Raw genomic sequence first — 24,247 nt, 5'->3', positions numbered from 1 at the left:
GTTTACCATCATACTTTCCATGTGGCGATTTTCGACTGATTGACGTCGTATCTGATGAAACGATAATATGCTAATTTTGTTAAATATCACACCTCGTAGCCTCTAGCCTAATTCAAGGCCGTGGCAAGGGCGTACTAATAACCCGTTGTTTCAAACCATTGTAATAATTATAAAGCTATTGTTTAAAAAGATTATTTGTAAATACATGTTTTTAGCACAGTTTCAGACATCGGAATGTTTCTTTTTATTCGTCGATTAAAATACAGACATTTTTCCCTCTTTCGATGTAAATTGATAGACATGTAGACCTACTACGCATTAACGTGTATAACGTTATTTTCGGGCTATCATAATATTATCTCTGTACGCACTAGGCCTATGCCATGTCCGAATTGGGTAATTTTTCGGAAATTCAAATGGAAGCCCTGGACGAGTTCCGTGACGTCTGAATGAGTGATTTCGGACATTTGTAAAGAAGTCATGACGAACGACGCGTATACTGTATCATGTAAATAGAATAAATTGTTCGGGCATTTATAAAAGCTCGGACGCGATTTTTTGTTAGGGACCCCTTAAATGAAAGATAGTCGAAATACTTCATAAATAACTAAACCTAACCCTCTAAATAATCTCTCTCTCACTATAAAGTAAAAAGAAGTTGCTCGTGGGATTCGAACCCCATACATCGACATGTTAAGTCCATAGTCTAATCCACTCGACTACATAGAAGGCTCGACAGAAAGCGTTTGCATTAGCGAATTGTAGTTAGCTCAATTCTTATGCGCACGGACGCGTACCATCTGAATAGAATGATTTTCGGGCATAGCACATTTTCAACGGTTACTTCACATGCGTCGGCACAATGACGGTGACGTAACAAGCCATCAATCAAGATAGGAAATACCGCATTCATTCATGTAGTAACTGTACGACATTAGCATAAACTCTGAAGAACAACAACTGGTTGCCTAAAACATCGCTATGTAGTAATTAACAGCCCGTGCGTTCACTGCTCCAATGCGAGAAACGGCGGACGACTCATCTAAAATGATGAAATCGATCGATAAAAACGTTCAAATATATTGTCTTCTTCTCCCGTGTATTTGTTATTCGAGGCACATTTCTCTCTCTGCAGAACATAATAATTGTATTGAAGGAAAAATACTTTGAATTCTATTCTTCTTCCCTATAAACAAACATAATAAATGCAGTAGAAACTCTTGAACCCATTCTTACTATTATTTTAAGATAAAATGAAAACAAAAACATTTATTAGGCCCATGTACTACAGTAGAATCCCTATAAAAGAGACACTTGGATAGGGGTTCCCGTTTACACGGGAAGTCGCTGTATGGTGTACCCTAAATAGAGGTGTCAGATTGAAGGGATTCTGTAATTTTTTCTTTCTTTTTTCGTATTGATATATAAGTGTTGGATTGTGTAATATCAAGAACTTTTCTAAAAACAATCAATATTGATTGAACGAGTTTTACTGTAAATCAGTCTCGTGAATAAATAAAGTTTATATATATATATTCAGGGAAAACCTTATTAAGGAGACACATTCCCGTGAAACAAAAAAAGGGGAGATATTATGCTTGGACACCCGTTTCAAGTTGGGGAAACTGTCTTTGGGTGCCCAAGGGTGTCCCCCCTAATAGGTGTTTCTTTTGTTAAGTTTAGTTCGTAAGCTAGGGGTCTGTTACTACAATAACAATATAAAAAACCCTTCAACCAAAAGCGCTATCGATCTCTAAAACCAAGTGGTTTACCCTTTTTATTATTAATATTCAGTCTATTGCCACTGCGACCAATTCTACTCTAGAGGCTGATACACCATTTCACACGCTACGGATATTAAGGACATGCGTAAGAATCAGATTGCGTCTGATTATAGTCAGCAACTCTATCGTATAATTTCCTGGGTAAACCGAAACAGATGGACAAACGATGTGAATTGATCCCTGCAAATCGAATATAGATTGAATAATTCAAGTAAAGCTCTGTCTACACTATCAAACTTTATATACACCATATTTGGTCACATCACCATCATATATGGTCACATCACACTTTTTTGGCAAACTAGTCATTATTATGTGTTACCGTATTTATTCGAATAAAAACGCTCAGGGCGTTGAGGGTTTTTAGGACGGCGTCTTGAGTGTAATAATGGTAACATGTATAATCAAATAAATACCTCATAGATGTGAAAAATACAACACAATTCATATCGAGAAGGAATAAAATACAGTAAAAAGTCAAAATGCTTGGTAAATCGTAAATCATGTCAATCAATGAATATTCTACTACAAATAAAAATGTGTTGTATTCTGTATATAATGCATGTGGCCGGGCGTTTATTCGAGGAAATACATAAAGGCCCCGAGGTATTTATTAGAAGTGTGTGTGTGTGGGGGGGGGGGGGGGGGCGTTTATTCAAAACGATGTTCTATGGGGGACGTTTATTCAAGAGAGGCGTTTATTTAAAGCGGGGCGTTTATTCAAATAAATATACGGTAATTCAAATTCACACTTGGCCTTTACATTGTTATTTTTCCCGAGTTTAAACGGTAACCATCGTGGCGCTGAAAAAGAAATGGAACAATACCGTACAAAAGACACATAAAAATATATAATTCATCGATAAAATGGAGGAACAAAGACAAAATACCAAGTTTCAATATGTTAAAACACATTTCCACTGAAAGTGCTGGTGGTACGTTTAATATGTAATATTCTTTCAAAACTGGTAGTGAGTTTTATGCTATAAATCCTAGCCCATAATATGATACATTATGCATGGTGGATGAAAATATGCCTTATTCCGGTACTGCAAGTACATCGCGGTCGATAAAGTGAACATTCTACGCTAAGTGCCGTATCTCATCAAGAAATGTAATATACCAGTCTCGAAACACCGACGTTATCCGTAAATACTAAAAGTAACATTATTACGTATACACGAACTTTACTACGTATACCCAGTAGGCTTCAAGTTTTATCGTAATCAAAGAAATAGTTCCCACATATCTGACGCAACGCGTAGACGTATACGTGCAACGCAAGTCATTTGACCAACAGTATTTTACCAAATCATTCGCGCGCGTACGTCCTTATGTATCGTCCAGTTGTTGGGAAAGCAAGTGATAGTAGCTACTGCAGCGATGCAGCGTCATAGTCTATACACCCTATACTAAATGATGCCGTCTAATGCAATGCATTACGAGCATATTTAAAATTATTCTATTCGCAAAGATAGCCTATAATATAAAAGCATAAAAACGATAGACCGTACCCTGTTATGAGATATTGAACAACATTGGCGACAGTTAGGCCTACTCACTTGCAATGCCATGCTAACGTCACGAATGAGCTCTATTGAAAACATCAAACCCGACAAGACATCTAAAGGGACGAAACGAAGAAAACAACGAGAAGGATGTAAACAATCATAGGGCCTAATTCGCGTGTCCAAATAGCATTTTTGTTAAAGAAATTATATAATGGGAAATCTATTTATAAACACGGAAGTAAATCATAAGATACAACTGCATGCAATTTTCCGATTTACATTCCTAGTTTTGTTTTCATAGAAAATACACTAAAGCGAAAACTGTATTCAGATCGCTTTTTAATTATCAACTTTAGGTATTGGATATCCGCCAAAATAGAAAACCACAGGACAACGGGTTTCTTAATAATGTCGTTACACGATCCGCTCAGGACCTGCTCGGTTCAACGCTTGGGACGGAAAGTACGCGTACAAAACGTCTCATTGGCATTTAACGTAGCTATTATTTGTGTGCTATAATATTACGAAATCAGAGGTATTCTCACATGTCAGATGCTCAGTTAAACGTCTGTGACACCACGAATAGACACATCCCATACGTAGAAAAACCCGTCTCACATTAGCGTTTAACGACACAGCATCAGGTGCGTATTCTATAATGTGTGGTGTCACATAACATATCTCCACACTTCTCTGTACTACATGCAGTACATCGAGGGCACTGATTGGTTGAATGTCTGTCTCCCCGTGCTCTCTCCCATTGACCTAAATCACTAATGCTTTAAGTTATGTGTCCATCTTATTTGCAATTTGTAATTTTTATCTTTTATTTTAAAATGTGTGGAGAAACTAATAAAACAAACAAAACAAACAATGCTCTTTTTATCAGTACCCTAGCATCCACAACAACTGCACTAACGTTAAATCTAACACCTTTGTGCCCGTCCGGTTGTCTACGGCTTCTTCACATTGGTGGTATGTGTCTGCTTCCCTAAATTAGGAGGATCTCCTCCCGGATCTCCTCCACCACTAACAAACGCCGCCAGATACCAAACAAGAAACCATCATTTCGTAAATGACGTGACATCATATCACATTACGTCACTGATACGGTACCACGTCCAACATGTGACAATTTTCAACAATAGCAACCCTAATCAATTCAAAATGACCCTGACCATCACAGTGTATGGAATGAAAACAATTATGCATTCAACCAATAAAAGAAACTAAAAATGCAAACGTTGAACACCAAAACATCGTTTATAAAAATATATTCTTAAACCAAATACTGTACATGGAAATAAATGTGCAGATTTCATTTTACAGAAATCCATTCCAGAAGTGCCGTGTTTGGTTTTTTTTACGGAGTTAGTTCAGCCTGGTCTTCTTTTGGCTTCCACTAGAACAGTTGGCCTTCACCATTGATGATTCCACATATCTAACTGTACCTTACCTGTACTCTACCAATTTTTACGTGTTCTTTCAAACATACTGCAGTACAATAACAGAGGCTGTACAGTGTGCTATACATTTTTCTGTGGTGTGAGGCCTAGCCTTGGTTAGTAGGCGAGGTTAGTAGGCGACAGTGTAAACGGTGTATCAGTGCCGGGAGGATTAAATAGACAATAAAAAAAAAGACAATCAAGGATTCCATAAACAGTGTCACGAGACAACTGCGTGCGTTCTACTGCCAGGGTCTTCTCTAGTTCTACTAATAATATCAACATCATCCAATACAGTATATTAATGCTATGCCCATGTCAGTAAATACGTACCTAAATACAGTCAGCCATGAGTAGCCACGCCATTGACAACGGTAGTTTATACGGGATAGTATAGTACTAGACCAGACCTAGTTTATGTGTCACAGGTCAGACTGTGTGTGATTCCCAGGAAGGAGGTCTCACGTCTCCACCTTCTTATCGCCACAAAAAACCTCCAAATACGGATAAAGATTAACTCCGGCGAACGTACAAATCAACCGGGTTTCCCAGTGTTTCCCCCTGGACTAACAAGGGTCTCCCTCGATTACAGAATCCCCTCCCCTCCGTTAAAATTAGAAACATTTGTGGTTGAAAAAAAAACAAGCAGACACATTGCAAGAATGAAGAATTTCGAGTTACAGATACGGAAGAAATGAAACACAAGAATAGATAGCAATGGTAAAAGACCATAATTCAAAACGTGTATGGAAAATCACGAACTATAGCTAAACAAACTGAGCTAACAAAATATAAAACCAAAAACAACCATAGACGTATTGTAATAATAAACCATTAACGTACAAACATGCAAGAATAGCTATTATAAAACAAGATGGTCACGTTTTGGTGTAAAAGTACACACGCATTGTCGATAAGGGTAAGGACGCGCATGAGCAGTCACGAACCATTGTAAAACTCGATGAGAAACAAATTAAAACCCTAATTTATGGAATAATACTGTAACGCAAGGACGTACACACAACGCAAGTGAGTTGACCAATCACACGTGACTGTTCGAATAATCCATCGCTTGCGATTGGTCAAATCACTTTTCGTTGCGTTACGTCGTTGTATTGCGTCCTAGTGAGAACCAAGCTTAAACAGTTACATACAGACACAAAAGAACTGTAATGGGAACCACAATAAAATGGTACTTGCGTAAATTTATTATAATTTTAAAGCTTGGTTTTCACTGGGACGCAACGCAAGGACGTAAACTTATCGCAAGTGATTAGACCACCAATAACAAGCGATAGATTTGAACTGTCGCTTGTCATTGGTCAACTCGTTTTGTTTCTCAGTAGGACACAACGCAAGTAAGTTAACCAATATCACAACGCAATGACATAATAATCCATCACGCCGTGATTGGTCAATAACTTGCATTGCGCACATTGCTACGTCCTAGGGGAAATCAAACTAAAGCTTGGTTTCCACTAGCGACGCAACGTAAGTGATTTTACAATCACAAGTGATGGATTAACAGTGGCTTGTCATTGGTCACCTCGCTTGCGTTGCGCGTGCGTCCTATAATGAGAAACTTAAGAAAACATGTGTATGGTTAACAGTACGCATGTCATGTCACGTCCGCCATCATGATACGTACTTCCGGTAGGCTGCATGATGGTGGTTAAGAGGACGTACGTGCAAAACAAGTACTCCGACCATGGAGAATTATTAAATTAATTTTATATAGCTTCAGGCTTTGGCCACCGATTACCAGCCACAGTTCCGATGTGTTACGTTTTAATATTTAAAGGCACCAATGGTGCAGTGAATAAGAACAAAGTATTATCAACGTTATTCCGCAAAATCCTGATATTGATTTTTCTTTGTTTGGGGGAGGTGGGGGAGGGGGGATGGTATTTGCAATGACGTGACGTGGCAAACATTAATGACGAGGCAATGTGATTGCGGTTTCCCGGTTTCGTTCTATCCCACCAACGTATACCATACGATTTTTGTCTGAAAATAAGTATACAAACTTAACACGCTTTCATAAGATTAAACCAATTTTCTACATTTAAGTACAGTACGTCTTTTGGGAAGTAATATAATAATAATACATTTAACCGATACATTTTATACAATTATTGATTGATATTGATTTAACCAAATTATGAGCAATGCAAATACGACAATAATTGTACTATATAGGTCACCTATAAAATATGGCACATTCCCCTATAAAACAGAATTATTAAGGCGGAAATAAAGGGATAATTGCTAACGAATTACTGGCAACAGCAAAGAAGACGTCGACTCGACTCGGTAACCAAGCGTCATTAATCTTAAGACTATAAACAACAAAGTAAATTAGGTGTTCTAAAACGAAAATTACAATGAATAATAATAGCAGTAACAAACAATCAACAATCTGTACACAAACCGTGGCCAATTACTGTCTAATTTTCATATAATAAATTGTCTGGCATAGGATTTAGTAAACAACAACTTGACAATAGAGAATTAATTGAACGCTATACTATGTTAATATTCATCCAAAGTGTCTCCAATGGTGATGTGTCTAGGAGTTCCAAGTACTTGATGATGACGTGTTTAGTTTGCGTGCCGGCCACAGTGCGATGATTCAGAGTTCGTGGGGAGGGCCGTTATGCTGGTTGTTGCGAATTGTTAGACGCTATAGCTTTGGTGCTTAGAGATTGTTACGTGTTTAGGGTGTCCATAACTGCTGTTTTGGTGTTTAGACATTGTTAGACGTGTTTTGACGACATGTGTATGATGTTTTAGTGCTTAATAAATTATTTTAAACGTGTGTTCAGTGGCGACATTTTTTGGTGCTTTTTGATATTGTTTAGACGTGTCGTGGCGACATGTAGGCCTATTGATGTTTGATGCTTAAGAAATTGTTTAAGCGTGTTTAGTGATGACATGTGTTATGTGATGTTCTGGTGCTTATTGTTTAAACATGTTCAATGGCGACCATGTTTGCTGTTTTGATGCTTAGAAATTGCTTCCAATTGAACATTTAAAAGAAGCTACGGATGACATGTTATGTTGTCGGCACGTATTCCCCTTTAAAGGTCTGTCTACACTATCAAACCATAATCAAACTAGTTTGAGAAAAATAATGTGATGAGTCCAAATATAGCGGTGATATGACGTAATTGTGTCAGGGGCGCATCACATTTTTCGTCACATAAAGTTTGATAGTGTAGGCAGAGAGCTTAAGATAATATCATAATGTAGCATACGCGCGCTTTGATTGAATTATAATTGTCTGAAATGGTAAAAAAAAAAGAAGAAAAAGAAGACCGATACAGAAGCTGGAAAATTCTGCCACCACGAAGATATAAAAGGCCCACAGGTTTAGCCAATCATAAATCTAATTATCTCTTCGATATTTTATCATAACTATTATTTATTTCTTTAATTACGCCCAAACTCCTTTATGTACTAAAAATACTTTAACAATTCAATCGGTGACTAAATCAATCGTACGTATTCAGTGACGTGATTTTCAATAATTTGCCTCATTTGCAGTTATTTATATTTCTGGGATTATGAACCAAATAATACTAGTCTAAATATACTTCTATCGGTTCAGGTAACATGAAAAATATACACATTAATACCGGTTCGCTGACTATGGAATAATATTTATACAAGTGATAATTTCCACTATACAAATATACCTAAAGTAGGCGTATTTGAATGTATTGCAATGAATAAAAAGTGTGTGCGTCGAATATGATTATAAAGAATTGTAAATTGTAATTATTGAATGTTCTTTTTTTATCATATAAAGCATTACACATACACCGAATTGAAAAAAAAAGTATTTAATATATAATTTTCCCAAGAAATAATATAAAAACTAAGTGATCTTTCCAGTTCATTGGTTGATTTCGTATCACGTGTCACGCATCAGTTTTGACTTCAACAAATTCACGCGCTTAAATTGTTGTGCTGCGCTGCAGCGCGGTAGGCTTGAAAATAACATGCAGATAAATAACGTGCGCCGAGTATAACTGCCGGGATAACTGCTCTGATCCCGCGGGCGATCGCCTCCCGCGGCCAACATAAGAATGTTTACATGGCCTAGCCTTCGACATTCGATTCAAGATGGAGGCGTCTGATTAATTGAATAAAAGTTTACTCTAGGGTAGTAGGTGTGTAAATAATATAAAAAATAAATAATATATGTTTAGCTTCGTTCGTTGAATTCAACTTCCAACAAATAAAACGAATCTGAGATTATTGATTTTCTGGGAGAAACGACATAAAATGGTTGTTAACAGTCCACATGAGTTTGGATCTCTCGAAGGCGGACTTTTGTATCTTTACCAACCTGACAAATTATTTATGTTAGCATTTATCGGTGGGTAAAACGTACGCAATAATTTAAAAATAAGCATATATAGCTATTAATATTATGCCTATTCGTCTAGATAACCGAACACTGGAAAACCGATACCGTACATTCAGATGTAATGTAGGCCTAGTAGGCCTACGTGCAACCAGTTATTCTACAACAAACAATTGGATTGAAAAAGTTAAAAATATAGACACGACATTATTCGAATATAAAATTAAACATACCTATTTTTATTAGGCCTACGGGTTCAGTCTGTTAACAGGCATGAAACCGTAGTTTAGCGTTTGGATAAGTAGGCCTATACAGAGTGGAACCGGCCTACGACATCATATCATACAAAAATCCTCATGAAACAAAATGTGTATAGGCCTATAATGTAATAGAGTACTATAATAGCAGTATAGTGTTTATAATCACCATAAAACTAACGTCTTTACTATATATTCTAACGTTATGTGCTTGTCGCCTACACTACATGATTTGGTTTACGCCTACAAGGTAGAATTTAATACATGATTTTATTTTAAAAACACACACCATAATCGAAATCAACACGTTGTTGAAGATGAGCACAGCTATTCTTCTAGTCACGTGGGCCGATTGCTGTTGTTAGAAAAAGCAACAGTAAGCAGTTTGAATCTGTAGATCCATCACCACCCCCCCCCCACCCCCCACAATCCTACACACAAATAACAATATACCACAGTACCATGGTTCATAAAGAAATTCATTTGGAGTATAATAAGTGCGGTGTTAATTATCGTATAGCTTTTCTCTAATGTTCTTTTTTTTTTTAATGGAGGAGGAATTTTACTTGACCGCAACGAATTGCTAGTACAGTGCTTCTGATTGGCTAAAGGGCTGGTGTTCAATTTGTATTTCAAGATGTATTGTCCTACGAAACATGAAAACGAACAAATACAAATGTGTAATATATATTTAATAAACAGTAAAAAACAAGCAACTCATTGAATTCCAGACCATGGAGGAATTAACGAAACCATGGAGCTATAAAAATTAGCACGAAACTAATTAAACCAATTCTACAATGTGCAGACAAAGGTCTTCCGGTTGACAATTTTATTTACAGTTTTATCAGGCTAGTAATTTTTTTTTCGATTCAAATGTTTGATCTGAATTATTACTGGTATGTGCCATTCAAATGGCCTATTGAACACACTTTCCTCGAGAGATTTTTAGAAAGGAGGCAGACTATCGAGTAGGTTGGGAGGTCTAGGCCTAAATCTACAATTTACGGGCTTGAAGAACTGTAACACTATTGGATCGACAAGGGAAGAGTAAAATTATGTAATTTCATTCTCTTCCCTGATTGGATGGAATGGCCTCTCTGGTATGAAGTTCAGCAGAATTCGATACTTTCCTCCTCGAAAGTATATAAAAGACGTACAGATCATCATGGAAATAAAAAATATTATAAATTTATTTTTTACCTCCATGTACAGCTGATGACACGTACATATTTAGCTTTTTGAAAATAATGACGTAATAGTGTAACTGAAAACATGAACAATCTTTATCAGGTCACATGCAGTTATAATGATAATGTATTGGTTCACTCTTGAAATAGAGGAACACCATAGGGCCTAAAGCTATTACATTCAATTCTACGGTACAAACAATAGTATACAAATACAACAATATCAAATAAATTTCACACAGAGAAATATTTAAAAAGCTCAAGATTGGTTAAACAGCAGAACAACCAAATTTAAACAAATGTACGGCAGCAGTACCATCAGCACAAAAACAACCGGATGTTGTTTTGCATTTAAACAGTGCATGTGTTAATTGAATTACAAAACTCCATTGTGTTTTGTGGCCGGGCATTTAGTAAGTCTAAATTCGCTTAATGGCGATTTTGGATTAAACTATACAGTTTATGCAGTGGCTGTTTTTACTGTTTGTATCTTGGTATGTGTATACAGCCTATTCATACAAAATGTTACATTAATAAAAGCGTTGTATAAACATAACAGTATTTAAAACATAAGATCAGATCTAGCCCCCAATGAAAAAAAAACCCTGGTCGACAGCGGACCACCTCAACAGTTCCGATACTTTATGAGTATAGCAACAATCAACAAAAAAGACAAAACTTACTTTTATGCCCTGTAAAACATTGTTTCGACGAAGCGTTCAGATGATGGCCAAATAAAAGCTTCGAATGGTAACCTTTTCGGTTGAACAATGTAACAATCACTCAGCCAGTTAAACTAGTACATTGACTAGCAAACAGTTAATATGAATCTAAAACGAAAACGACTCTCGTTAATCGCATAAACACTGTTTATTTCTGCGCCGCCGAACCACGAGGTAGCAATGACTACCATATGAAGGGATCGTCTCATAAGTTCCGATAAACACAGAAATCGAAGATATTTAATTCAACACACCACTCCACCGTATAATAGTACAGTACGGTATTGAGTTTGAACGGAAATGTGTGCAAGCGACAAAAGAAATTGTCACCGCAGAAATAATTAAATTAGGGTCTTTTATATATGATGCATTAACTAGCTGAATTGTATTTTCAAGAAGGGTAAATATGTAACCTTATTATGTTGAATAACACTCCATATAAACAGATTTATGGGCGTCAGCGCAGTATTGTATATTCCGTGTCACGGTATTATTTAATATAATAAAACAATTTTAATTTAAAATTTCACTTTTATAACAGTGGCACACGATAAGGGTGCGTTCACACAGATAAAATCCAATTTTTTAAAATAAAATTTAAAAAACCAAAAAGCTACAAAGAAGCATATTACATAATAAGCACTGTGTAAACGCATAGAAGTTCACATGTGACACAAAATCTCTTTTATTAAACACGAATGTAAAACAAATTCAATGAAAGACTAAAAATGTACCGTAAATAAATTATACAATATGCAATACAAAGTTTAACTTGCTTTTTAAAATACAATAGAATAGTTGAATATTATACTTGAATCTTATATACAATCCTATTTATATAATGTTTCTTCTACCCGGTTTAAGGTAGGCCTACGTTTACACTGAGCTCGGACTCTATAGCCAGGGCCGGATAAAAAGTTCGTAAAAAATACGTGTATATAGTGTTTGTCTACGCGTTCAAAACGTAACGTAACCTAAAGTTTTCTCAGGCTGAATTCACTACTGAGTTTGAACAGAGCCTTGGAGGACTGTCCATATTAAAACGATCAAAGATTAAACGCAAATACCAGTAGAATTTATAGACGGCATATCAATCATTAATTGAGAACAGGACCAGCCGGCCGCAATGCTACGTCGGTGAACAAAGAACCTGCCCGCATGTTATTAGAGAATTACTCATAAGAAAATGGTTGGAAAACAAAGATTCCATTTCAATTATCCGTTTACATTGTGCAGAATGGGGGAAAATGCAATAATGAAGGGGACTTTGTCGCCATCATGATAACGAATGAGGGACATAATGTTATAACACACGGGGCAACCTCTATTAAGGGGACTCGGTCCCGCGAGTGTCCCATGAAACAGGAGTTGAGTAATTTTAAATCCAACATCAATAGGAATATCAATATTTCTGTGTAAAATATTTTAAAATGAGATATTGGCCTATGACAATAAGAATGTATAAGGATAATATTATATGTTATAACGATGTTTGGAAACAAAACGGTTAACGATGCAGTTCGATGCATATCGTCTTTGTGCTAACTTCTTTTGTAAGTGTAGAACATTAATGAAAAAACGAGGTAATATGGAATACAATTTGAATTTACAATAAAAATGATGAAGTTGATCAATTTTTTTTCAATGACATTTTTAGAAATTAACACAAATGTGATAATAATGAATAATATAATAATATGATGATTTTATGGTGATGATGAAATATGATATTAATGAGAATAAAATTGGTGTTTACTTACGTCACAAAAGGGAGAGAGAGAGACAAAAGTATAAGATTAGGCCAACAGTTCAGATAACATTTTCACTTCACTATATGACTAACACAAGAAATCATTTACGGTTTATTTTCAGTCAATTGGGATTTAAAAAAGTGTAAAAACGATACTATGGCCCTGGGGTGGGGGGGGGGGGGTGCATCAGACGCCTCACGGCTGAATTCAAATAATCCCACGGAAGCGTGGACAATTAAAAACAAAAGACGATGGCGTCACAAAAATATTTGATATGGCCAGAGAAGAATGAGTCATCGGAATCTATTAATAACTAAGATTGACTAACTGGCAAAATAATTAAGACAACTAAACAGAAATTAAACTGCGATAAACCTTCCTAAACAGTATATATGGCACGCCAAACGCCAATGTCCCGACGGGGTCCATAATGTGAGACGGAGGTCCATAATGTGAGACGCGAGAAGAAGAAAACAAAATTGATTTTCGGTTTGTAAACAGCCTTCATTGCAATATGACTAAAAAAAATGCACCCAATGCTCTGTATACACTATAGTATCAAACTAGTTCGACAAATATGGTAGTGATATGCTCAAATATGGTAGTGATATGCTCAAATATGGTAGTGATATGCTCAAATATGGTAGTGATATGCTCAAATATGGTAGTGATATGCTCAAATATGGTAGTGATATGCTCCAATATGATAGTGATATGCTCAAATATGGTAGTGATATGCTCAAATATGGTAGTGATATGCTCAAATATGGTAGTGATATGCTTAAATATGGTAGTGATATGCTCAAATATGGTAGTGATATGCTCAAATATGGTAGTGATATGCTCAAATATGGTAGTGATATGCTCAAATATGGTAGTGATATGCTCAAATATGGTAGTGATATGCTTAAATTATGGTAGTGATATGACATCATCATTTCCATATATAATATGAGTACATCACATTTGTTTGTCACATAAATTCTGATAGTGAAGACAGAGCTTAAAATTATTTACGTATGTACATTTTATAATTATGTGTTTCTCTCAACAAACTTAGCTCGATCCTTACACCATGTTATACATGAAAGTGCAACGGACAAAGGATAGCAGCCAACAATAACAATTATGTATTTTTTATCGTTAAATTAGCAACATATACTTTCTTTCAAAGTACAGTTTAATATATATATATTATATATATATATATATATATTAAATTTCAGTATATCACCGGGCGGTTTAGAATTAATGTTCTTTGCCTGATTTGTTTATATATATATATATATAAACAAAGCAGGCAAAGAACATTAATTATAAACCGTCCGGTGATATACTGAAATTTAATTAATTAATTTGAAACGATAAAGATGAGGAAATCTGTGAGAATGAGAAAAAGTCGCCCCAACCGAGACTCGAACTCAGACCGTCTGCTTGATATGCAGTTGCCCTAACCATTAGACCACTGGGGCTTTCATGGTATTGTTCAAACTCGATTGGATAGCGACTCTTTAATATGTTACATTAAAGGAAAGTCATAATTCAATTCTTAATTATTACATCAAAAATAATCGATAAAATTAACATCAAGAATTAAGGCGATGTAATAATGAACTTGTTCTTCAGTGTCTGCCCTTCTTCTGTATATTGTTTTTGTATACTCAGATGTTTTGTCATTTTGTGTATTTTGGACGAAATAAATATATTATTATTATTTATTTAAATTGGTTTGTATTTGTTTTATTTATTTGTTATGGTTTGACGTAGATTATAAAGTATAATTTTTAACTCGAAACCTGGCTCTCTGACAGGGGCGTTATCGTTGAAACACTATTCCATAATCAACTGAAAAATATAGAGTACTGTATACGTATAAATGGACACTGTGGAAAGCAAAAATAGAAAATGTTGAAAACAAGAAAAATATATCGGTAAGGTAATCATTAATTCACATTAACGCCATTTTGATGAGAAGACCCCTGAAGCGTGCAACTTTGTGTTTCTTACAATATTGTCATTTCCTGCTATTCCATTTTACTTCAATCGTAAGAAATACATTCGTTCGTTCGTTATGGTTTGACGTGGTATATTTTCAACTCGACACCTGGCTCTACTGACAGTGACATAATCGTAAGAGACAAGGCATACGCTTAATTAACTGCGTCAACTGAAAAATTGGCCCGACGTTATTGGAGTAAATACTGCCGTAGAATAATTTTGACATCTTTTATTTCGGAATATCTGGTCCAGAAAATAAAATTACATATAAATGAATTAAAAATAAACAAGACTGTACTAATTACTAGGCCTATTACCTCATCTTAGGATTCTTAGCATTCTTTGACTTATAAGACGTTGCCTATAATTCGTTGAGACTAAAACATTTTCACTTGAATTCAGTCTACACATCAGGCCATATATCGATTTTCTTAACAATTCATAAAAAGAAGGAATTCTACATTCCGTAAACATAAGGCTGGCACTACAATGTCGAGGCCTTTGCAACAACATTCTTACCCGATATACTATGTTACAGATAAATAATATAAGGCCTACAGTAATCCTATATGCCTTGCATACTATTTCCGCATATTATATTAATACTATTGTGTTATTTTTAGATTGTTTGGCGTTTATGATTTAAGTACAGTAATTATTATTATTATATCCCAGTAACTCGTATCCTCTGTGGGTACTTTAGTCACTGTATTTACCCGGGTAAATCGATTCTTACCCACCGGTTTTAGCGATAACTTTGAAACCAACTTAGGCTATCGGATAAACATCTTACCCTGGCCGCGGGTCTAAATTTAGTTTGCCGCTAAAGCGATTCCGAATCACGGGCCTTGCTTATATAATTTAAGACAAAAGTTACGCGCGCGACAAAAGCAAATAAATACAAAACCATGGCCATCTGCTACTAAACATTAATTATCTCGTCATGATATGCAATCTAATGTTCCTACGTACGACGTTTGTCTAAACCGTTTGATTAATCGCAATAATTGCTAGGCACATTCACGGCAATAACTAACTGACTACGTGCATTCAAAGATACAAACATCCGTGATATTCACAAACGTGTTGGTTCGCACGCGCATGAAATTATTCAAAATACCGTAGGCCGACATTTTCTGAGATTCGTTGCTGCCCGCTTCACCGCATTTATTCTATTGCGTTCTTACACGTTGCCGCGCTGTTGGTCCTTATGGTTCCTATTTGGGAAGATTAAGGGCAGGCCCGTATGCAGCATTTATAATGGGGGGGTGCGAGCGAAGCGAGCAACAATGGCTGGGGGCCAGGGGGCCGCCAAGGGCCCCCGGTGAGGGTCCAGGGGAAAAATTTGCGTTATTTGACGTTCTAAAGACTGATGTAAGACTCTCTGTTGTGGCTTGGGCTAGTTGAACGATGGACACCAGAACTTAACGCTTTCATGATGAGGCCAACTCAGCAGGGGTGGCGCCAGGATCTTCCCGACGCGGGGGCTACATTCCCCGACGAGGGGGCTATGCGAGCGAAGCGAGCATCACTAGGCTGAGGGCCAGGGGCCGCCAAGGCCCCCGGAAGCAACGCGTTCTAGCGTCATTTGAGGTCTTTTTAATCAGATTTAGGGTAGCCATTTTTTCCATTTTTTATAATGCATAAATAAAATACTGCGTGCAAAAAAACGATGCGCGATGACGGTTTCAATCCATATTTTTCAAGTTAAAAAATAAAAGTTCAAAGAAAATTTTGAAAAATAGAGTTGGAGGTCCTGGAAATTAGACTTATTTATACTTCAAAACATGAAAAAAAATATATAAGTCCCTATCATGGGTTGTGACTGAGCTAAGAAATGTTTGAAAAATAGAGATGTTAGGTCCCGGAAAATGTACTTCTTGTTCTTCGAAATATGACCAGCTTTATTGTTGGGGCTGAGCTAAGAAAATGTTTAAAACTAGAGCTGCAGGTCTTCAAAAAATTGCATTTTATACTTTGGAAACATCAGGCCTAGAGGCTTAAAAAACGCAAGCGTAGACCTTTTTCAGTCGGGGAAAAAAATTTATTCCTCCCAGGTGTATGCATGCGTACCATCTGGACTTCCGAGTGGTGAGAAATTCATGACATACAGGATATTGAAAATGTAATAACTATAGCTATAATGTTGGCTAAGCGAAAATGGCATGTTTTTTTGTTTAGTAATGGATGAAAAATTTATTTTAGGTGCCCCACGGTACAGAAGGTTACTTGTAAATTAAAAAATTGGTGAACAAACGAACAATTAACATAATTCGTTTTTGCTGTAGTGTAGCGTACGTCGACGCAGTACACGACGTAACCGTCGGTAAACTTCGTCTGGAAAATAACACATTACACATTTTGGTCCCTGGATGAAACTTGATATCACGCGTCTCGACCCAACGTTGAACGATTCGTACAAAGGGATACCGCCAGACAAGTGCGTACCTAGCTATTGTTTAGTAGTAAGTTAGATCGCTGGCAATAATGAATGCATATAAAGTGCATAATATCACTCTGACGTACTCTCACGGTCAATGAAACGTCGCGGTTTTCTAGGCGCTGAAGCTAGCTACGAAGTGAACGCGAACGCTTTTTACTGTATATTATATTCCCCGACAAAAAGTACACGTGTTCCCTGACGTTAAGTTGTCTGTATTTCTCCAGCAAACACTTTACCGCGTACCGCGTACATGAAGCGCTAAGCTATTGCTTGTCGTCACATGATCGACTGCGCATGTTTTACATCGAGTTTGTAGTCAGTTCAGATTCCGTAATTTAATTACCGGTATTTTTTCATTTTATATTAGCATATTTTTGTTTGTATACCATTGATAATGTAAATTTTGTATATATATAATGATATTGTCTTTAGTTAAACAAGACAAGAAAAAATACCAACCGAGGAAATAGTGGACCTTTTGGGACTTGGGGGGGGGGGGGGGGTGCGTCTGCACCCAACGCACCCCCCTGGATACGGGCCTGTAAGGGTATAGTTAAATTTAGTTTTAAGTCAATTAAACAAATGGAGTACTAAACTACCCCATTCCCATCATCAGATTGCACCGCAGTAAATGCTGACGGAGACATATTAATCAACGCTGCACGCTGTTGACTGCCGCGCGGCGTTGGATCTCTGCGATGTGTTTGCGTACCATTTTGATTAACATATAATGTGGTCAAAGGTCACAAATCGTATTGCCATGGGGTGAAAATCAATCGGTTACCGGTACCGCTATTATCCCATTTGAATAGAATGAGATCAGTTTGCGATAATTCTACCCTTTTTACGTCATTTGGAATCCGTTGGTCCATGGTTGGTATCATTTCTTCCGCCCTTGTAACAATATTCGATATGCGATGACGACATCAATACTTTGTTTTGACTGTGTACAATCGTTCGATTTCAGCACTCAACTCTATTAATATAGTATCATAAGGCAGCTTCTGGGATACAGTGTCTCATTGAATCACATGTGAAGCCTTTATAATGCCAAACCTTACCACAACATAATGCAATGCGCCACATTGTGATTGCACAATTTGCCTATAATAACAGCATTAAAAGGCAGCATCATAAAAATAGATAATGGCTGGTGTAATGGTAAAAAGGTAAAGGCAATTATCTTAGTCCTCAAGCTTAACTGGAAACTGAGGAGATTCGGATTAGGCCCTCTACGCACCCACGGCAGCCAGCAGTGCAGTGCCTACCAGATCAGTACACCGGGAGACGATCCCCTACTCTTTTCGAATATTGTACCAAATTCTTTAACGTGCACTGTTGTTAAGTACACGGGACCAACGGCTTTACATCCCATCCGAAGGACGAGGCAATGAGAGTAAAGCATCTTGCCTAAGGATGCAATTACTGCAGCACCGTACTAGGCCTATAAACAGCAGTCACCGCTCTTCCCTATATAGCAATATCACATAAAAATTGATATCAACAGCTCCAAGACTGGTACACGTACGATGCGATTATATGGAAAACCGGAAAGTTTGTGTCTTTTCCGTGTCTAAAACACCTTAACTTATCAAGGCATGGGGATTTATTAACCGAATACACCCGCCTCGGGGGACGGGATCTGAAATCGTCAAAGTCGGGAAGGACAGAGATCAGTTAAAATATATATTTGTATCATACAACATATCAATGATGAATTCGGTTTACACATAAAACAAAACATAAAACAGCACTGTACATTAGGCCTATACTGATATAATTGCCAGTTTTAAAGCACCCAGTGCCTCGGGCAGAATATGGGCAGGGTAACGCTTCGTGGCCCAGCAAAGGCCATATTGACCGCATTCGAGCGAAGACAAAGACATTTCCAAGCTTTTAAGGGGCTTTGATGTTAAATTGTCCACACACTGAGCTTCCGTGGTAACGTTTTTATAATGCACTTTTATTTACTTCAATGCTAAGTACCGTCTTTAAGAACAAAAACCACCAGTATTTCATATTTAACGCATGCCGTTTAATATTAACTATGTTAGCCACGTTTATAAAATGACTCATATAAAATACGATGATGGTATGGAATAGCCGGAATGATGTACTCGACTCGCAACAACATTGCAAATAAACAGTTAATACGAATCCATGAATCTTAATTTCGCGCTCACGTCACGCATGTTAAATTCACAGAAGATTTTATTTTTCGTCAAATGTCTCCAGAAATGGCATACATTGCATTTTACAGCCCTTTAAATTCATAGGATGCTCGTAAAGTAGGTTAAAAATGGCTACATTAATCGGTAGGTTAATCTGGGTCGACAATGGCTAGGCCTCTGCAATTATTATAATTATAAACGGCGTTTATATGTAGAGTCAATTGAGATGCTTGTGATAGCTTATTGTACAAAAGTCTGCGAATGCTGACGTGACCTAACTATTGTATGGTGAATTTAAGTATCCATGACAAAACAAGACTCTGAAAAATAGCGTCCCAAAATGAGACGAATTTTGGGTTCTGTTTTGTTTAATATCACTGGTAAATGCTGTACTACAGTGTCACATGCATCACATATGGCGCCTGTATGTTATGCAATAAGTCTAATCTTTACATAATTCATAAAATTACAGGCGTCACAACATGTAATAATTAACCGGTACAGAATGTCATAGTTATCTGTGAGAGAAACGGTTTCCCAAAATGAACAGTTTTACCGATTTAAATATTGGATTCGAGCCGATCCTAATCGAAATACCGATTTGGTCGTCATTCGGCCTACATAACCACAAACGAATTTATTGTGAATTTGGCTTCTCTACCGCTGGGAAGAAAGGAAATGTATTTAAAATATTTTTTTTGGTTAAAAACACAAAACCCACATAAAGAGTATAAAATCAAACGAACACATAATGGGGTAGTGAGGCGACGTGTGCGATTTGCGCACTGTTAAACTCAATCATGTAAAATTCGAACTATCGAACCGAAAATTACCAATACTGGAGGCTATATTGGCTAGAATGCAATTGTACTGGAAATGCCGACAGAGCATATCAAAACAAGGAACTATAAATCACTCATGTAGAAACTTGTTATTCTTCGGTCGTAATGGAAATATTATTATACCGTACGCAATAGGCCTACTATTCTATTTTGGTTTAATAATAATATAATAATCAATCAACTCTATAATCTGGTAAAATAATCATCGATGCAACATTTGCATGTACGCGCATAAATATATCGTTTATAAATATAAATATTGTCGTTGGTTGAATTCGTATTAACGTAACGTTAGTTATTTCTTCCCATTCAACGGTTAAAGGAATATTCAACAGCGGAAATCGGGAATATTTTTTGTATTAAAACATGAAACCCTCGACAGGAGCTGTGTGAACTCACGAAATGTTTCCTGGCTAAAAGTGAACCTATAGATAGCTTTTATCCTACGGGGCAATTAGAACGGCGCCCCGTATTATGCGGCCTAAAGCTTGGTTCCCACTAGAACCTAACGCAATGACGTAAACGCAACGCAAGCGTTTTAACCAATGACAAGCGAAGTTATAGACAGTTAGCAATCACAAGCGAATAAGCCATCGCTTGTGATTGGTCAATTCACTTGCGTTGCGTTACGTCCTTGTGTTGCGTCGCTAGTGGGAACCACGCTTAAACTACGTCTACGTCAAACCTATGGAACCTATTTCGGCCAACACATTTATTATATACATTCATCGTTCATAACGCGTCGTCATTTAGCTCCTCCCAAGACATTGAGTACCATGACCACACTTATTTCCAGGTCCGATTCCGGCACAAGACGGTACACATTTCATTATTTCCGCATATTAATATCACGTTACATCAAATAAGAAAAACAATGAACGTGCAGAAAAACAATGTTTACAGTTTTTACATCAAACGCTTTTAATGTTCGTCCTTGATTGAACGAAAAATGTTTCCATCATTATGTATCTGCACTAAAAATGTTTTAATTGTTGCCACGAATATTCAGACAAGCCCGTTCAAGTTAATCATTTACCCGTTTAAGTTGGTATTATGGTCACTTTGGTGAGTGGTCAAAGACTTACACGGGTAAATAACTAACAAAATCCACACAATTTTAGGATTCAGCCAAGTAGCCTTTTTTGCAATTAAAATCTCATTACACGGAAACTCTTCGATGTTATACAACACACTTCTCGTAGGCGTGTTGAATATGCGTGTAATAGCGTGATGTATAAACGCGCCCTAAAAGGCCTGCAAATCTTGCTAGTAAAATATTACTTTTGTTTTTGGTTGTGAATTATTAGTTAGTCAGATGTATACGCCAAGTTTAACCGTATTACATGGACATGATAAAAATAATTGTCACTATACACAATAACATGGTTATTACTAACGAACCCATCGTGAGAAATTTAACTTGGTACAGCTGAGCCGCTGGCAGTAACGTTAAATATTCTCACAAGAACAACACCATGATGTCAATATAAACGCTCACGGATGGAACGGACAGATTACCATAATGGGTCACGTGTTAATAAAATATGATTATCAAAATCTTGTGCGTGTTTCGTATTAATTCCTTGTACATTGGCCTATTACATTTAATTACAATTGATCAACGAGTACCGTATATAGTACTAATAATGAAAGACACGGTGGTAAATAGACGGTAGAATAAATGGCCGCAGTCTTTTTTTATGTTTGAAAAAAGACGCATGGAATCTACAAAATGGAGTGTTTTCGTTTAATACCATTGTTCCGACATGTATATTTATGCATTAAATTTCATAGCATTTATAAAGATGTATACCTAGACAGCCACAAGAGCAACAACACATATTTCACCCGCAGGCCCTTTGATGAACAATGTTTTTCAGATTCACAACAATTGACAAAAACGTTTCGTTTATTGTACGACACGTGCAGAAATATCCGGGGCGCCAGTTATTACAAAAGATGAATACAACCTTAATCTAGCTTAAATATAAATTCTTATAATAATGCTATATAGGTCTAAACATTTCATTGAGGTTGTACGGAGTACACGGACTCTGTACTACGTGCCATACATAATTTAATATAGTGATGACGTGTCTGTACTTCATAAAGGACGTGCGTTCAGACGGTGTCACACCCATGTTAAAGTTCGATGTGAAATAGGCCTAAAATGCTTATTATAAGGAATAGGAAGAAATTATAATAAACAAAATAATTAACCAAGACACCCGGAAATTACATGTTTTCAACAATGCAATCATAATATGTTATTTTTTTATTTTGACCACAATGCCCGCCACAATGTGAAAATGACAAATTTTCGTGGTATGAGCCCATGACCAATTTTCGTGGTAACAACGGCCCAGTAAAATTTAAATTTTCCATACTTAATAATTATTTAAAATTTTTCCCAATGGATTAGTATTCCCTTTCCGACAGTACAATAAAACCTCTATTGGGGCACCTTCGTCGAAACCAAACAAAGATTTACCTTTCGAATCATAACAACGATATGGAAACGGGTTCCTTTTGGACGCTACGGCGATAGATTTATAAGAAGCAAGCCGGTCAAAACTTAAAATACGTAAAAGTTAGGCGTACTATTATGTTCGAATCACAGTGATCTATAATACAGCGGTGGGCTTGAGGAGCTTAGGTTTCTGCTGATTATCTGTTCAAAACAGTCCATTCGATCGAACACGTATCGTATAATTGAGAAAATACGAATATCAATTAAATTCTTGTGGGAAAACGAATGGTGGTTCCAAAATTTGGCTGTAAACAGATTATATTATTCTTATTATGTCGTAATTATTTATTCCTAGTATTTCTATAAACGGATTTCTATTAAATAATAATAATAACTATTTCTAGTAAATAATCACACCAAAATGTTTCGCATCCAATGGCGGAGTACGGTAATGATAATAAATAATATAAAAACGCCTGGAGAACATGGAGTAAAAATTTGAAGTGATATAGTTACCGGAGTCATAATGTAATTACAGTATCTAACCATTTGGGACGACACCCCTATATTCACACTCAGGGGACACTTTCATATAAAACGAATGAGAGAGATATACATTTAAAAGTCGATAAAGATAATGTTATAGGCCTACAAACTGTGTAAATCCTCATAACATTGTTGTATTGAAATTATAATGTATAATGCCTTGGCGCTGAAATGTCGAGCATTTTTCGTGCTGCGTTTTGAATGTCGATGTAAATACGGTACCGGTATTATTAAAAGGTACCAGTATGTGTTGATAGCCGAGTAAATGCCAGTCATTATGTCTTTTAAGACGTAAGCTTAAAAGCTCTGTCTACACTATCAAATGTGTCCAAATATAGTAGTATATTAGGGGCACATCACTTTTCTTTGTCACATAAAGTATGATAGTGTAGACAGAGCTTTAGAAGATAACTGTTTGCACACGTTATGACGTCACGATCTGTTTTTATTTTAGAAATCACTGTATCTTTCTTCATATCTTTCCAGTATTTCATTAGCTTATACTTTAACATTACCAATCTAATCGATTTATTAGGATGTATATTACGGTACCTAATTAGGAATATCTCGGCCTATAAGTTATAACTCGACGAGTAGATATGGACTTAGTAGTTATTCCATCCATTTTGAGACATCGTATACGATAGTCCAATAATAATTTCTTTACCAGTAATAATGATTGATTTCTATTTAATGAAGTAAAAGGGTATAAATTCCATTGTCTGAACTTGGACACTATGGTTTG

At 36.5% G+C, this 24,247-nt stretch overlaps 1 protein-coding gene across 2 annotated transcripts in view; it reads right to left on the bottom strand.

Moving 5' to 3' along the window:
• The window catches only part of LOC140048531 (uncharacterized), a 40,910-nt gene extending 29,503 nt beyond the window's left edge, over positions 1–11,407 (bottom strand). Inside the window, exon 1 of one of the 2 annotated variants that reach the window (XM_072093270.1) lies at positions 11,243–11,407. The gene's annotated coding sequence lies outside the window, so the exon portion shown is untranslated. Of the gene's footprint in view, positions 1–3,298; positions 3,745–11,242 lie in introns of those variants that run through there. The other variant, XM_072093269.1, reaches the window with a different exon arrangement.
• Positions 11,408–24,247: the final 12,840 nt, after the last annotated feature.

This window comes from Antedon mediterranea, chromosome 5, assembly GCF_964355755.1.
Source record: "Antedon mediterranea chromosome 5, ecAntMedi1.1, whole genome shotgun sequence".
Classification (NCBI taxonomy): domain Eukaryota; kingdom Metazoa; phylum Echinodermata; class Crinoidea; order Comatulida; family Antedonidae; genus Antedon; species Antedon mediterranea.
This window is presented reverse-complemented; position numbering and strand designations above follow the sequence as displayed.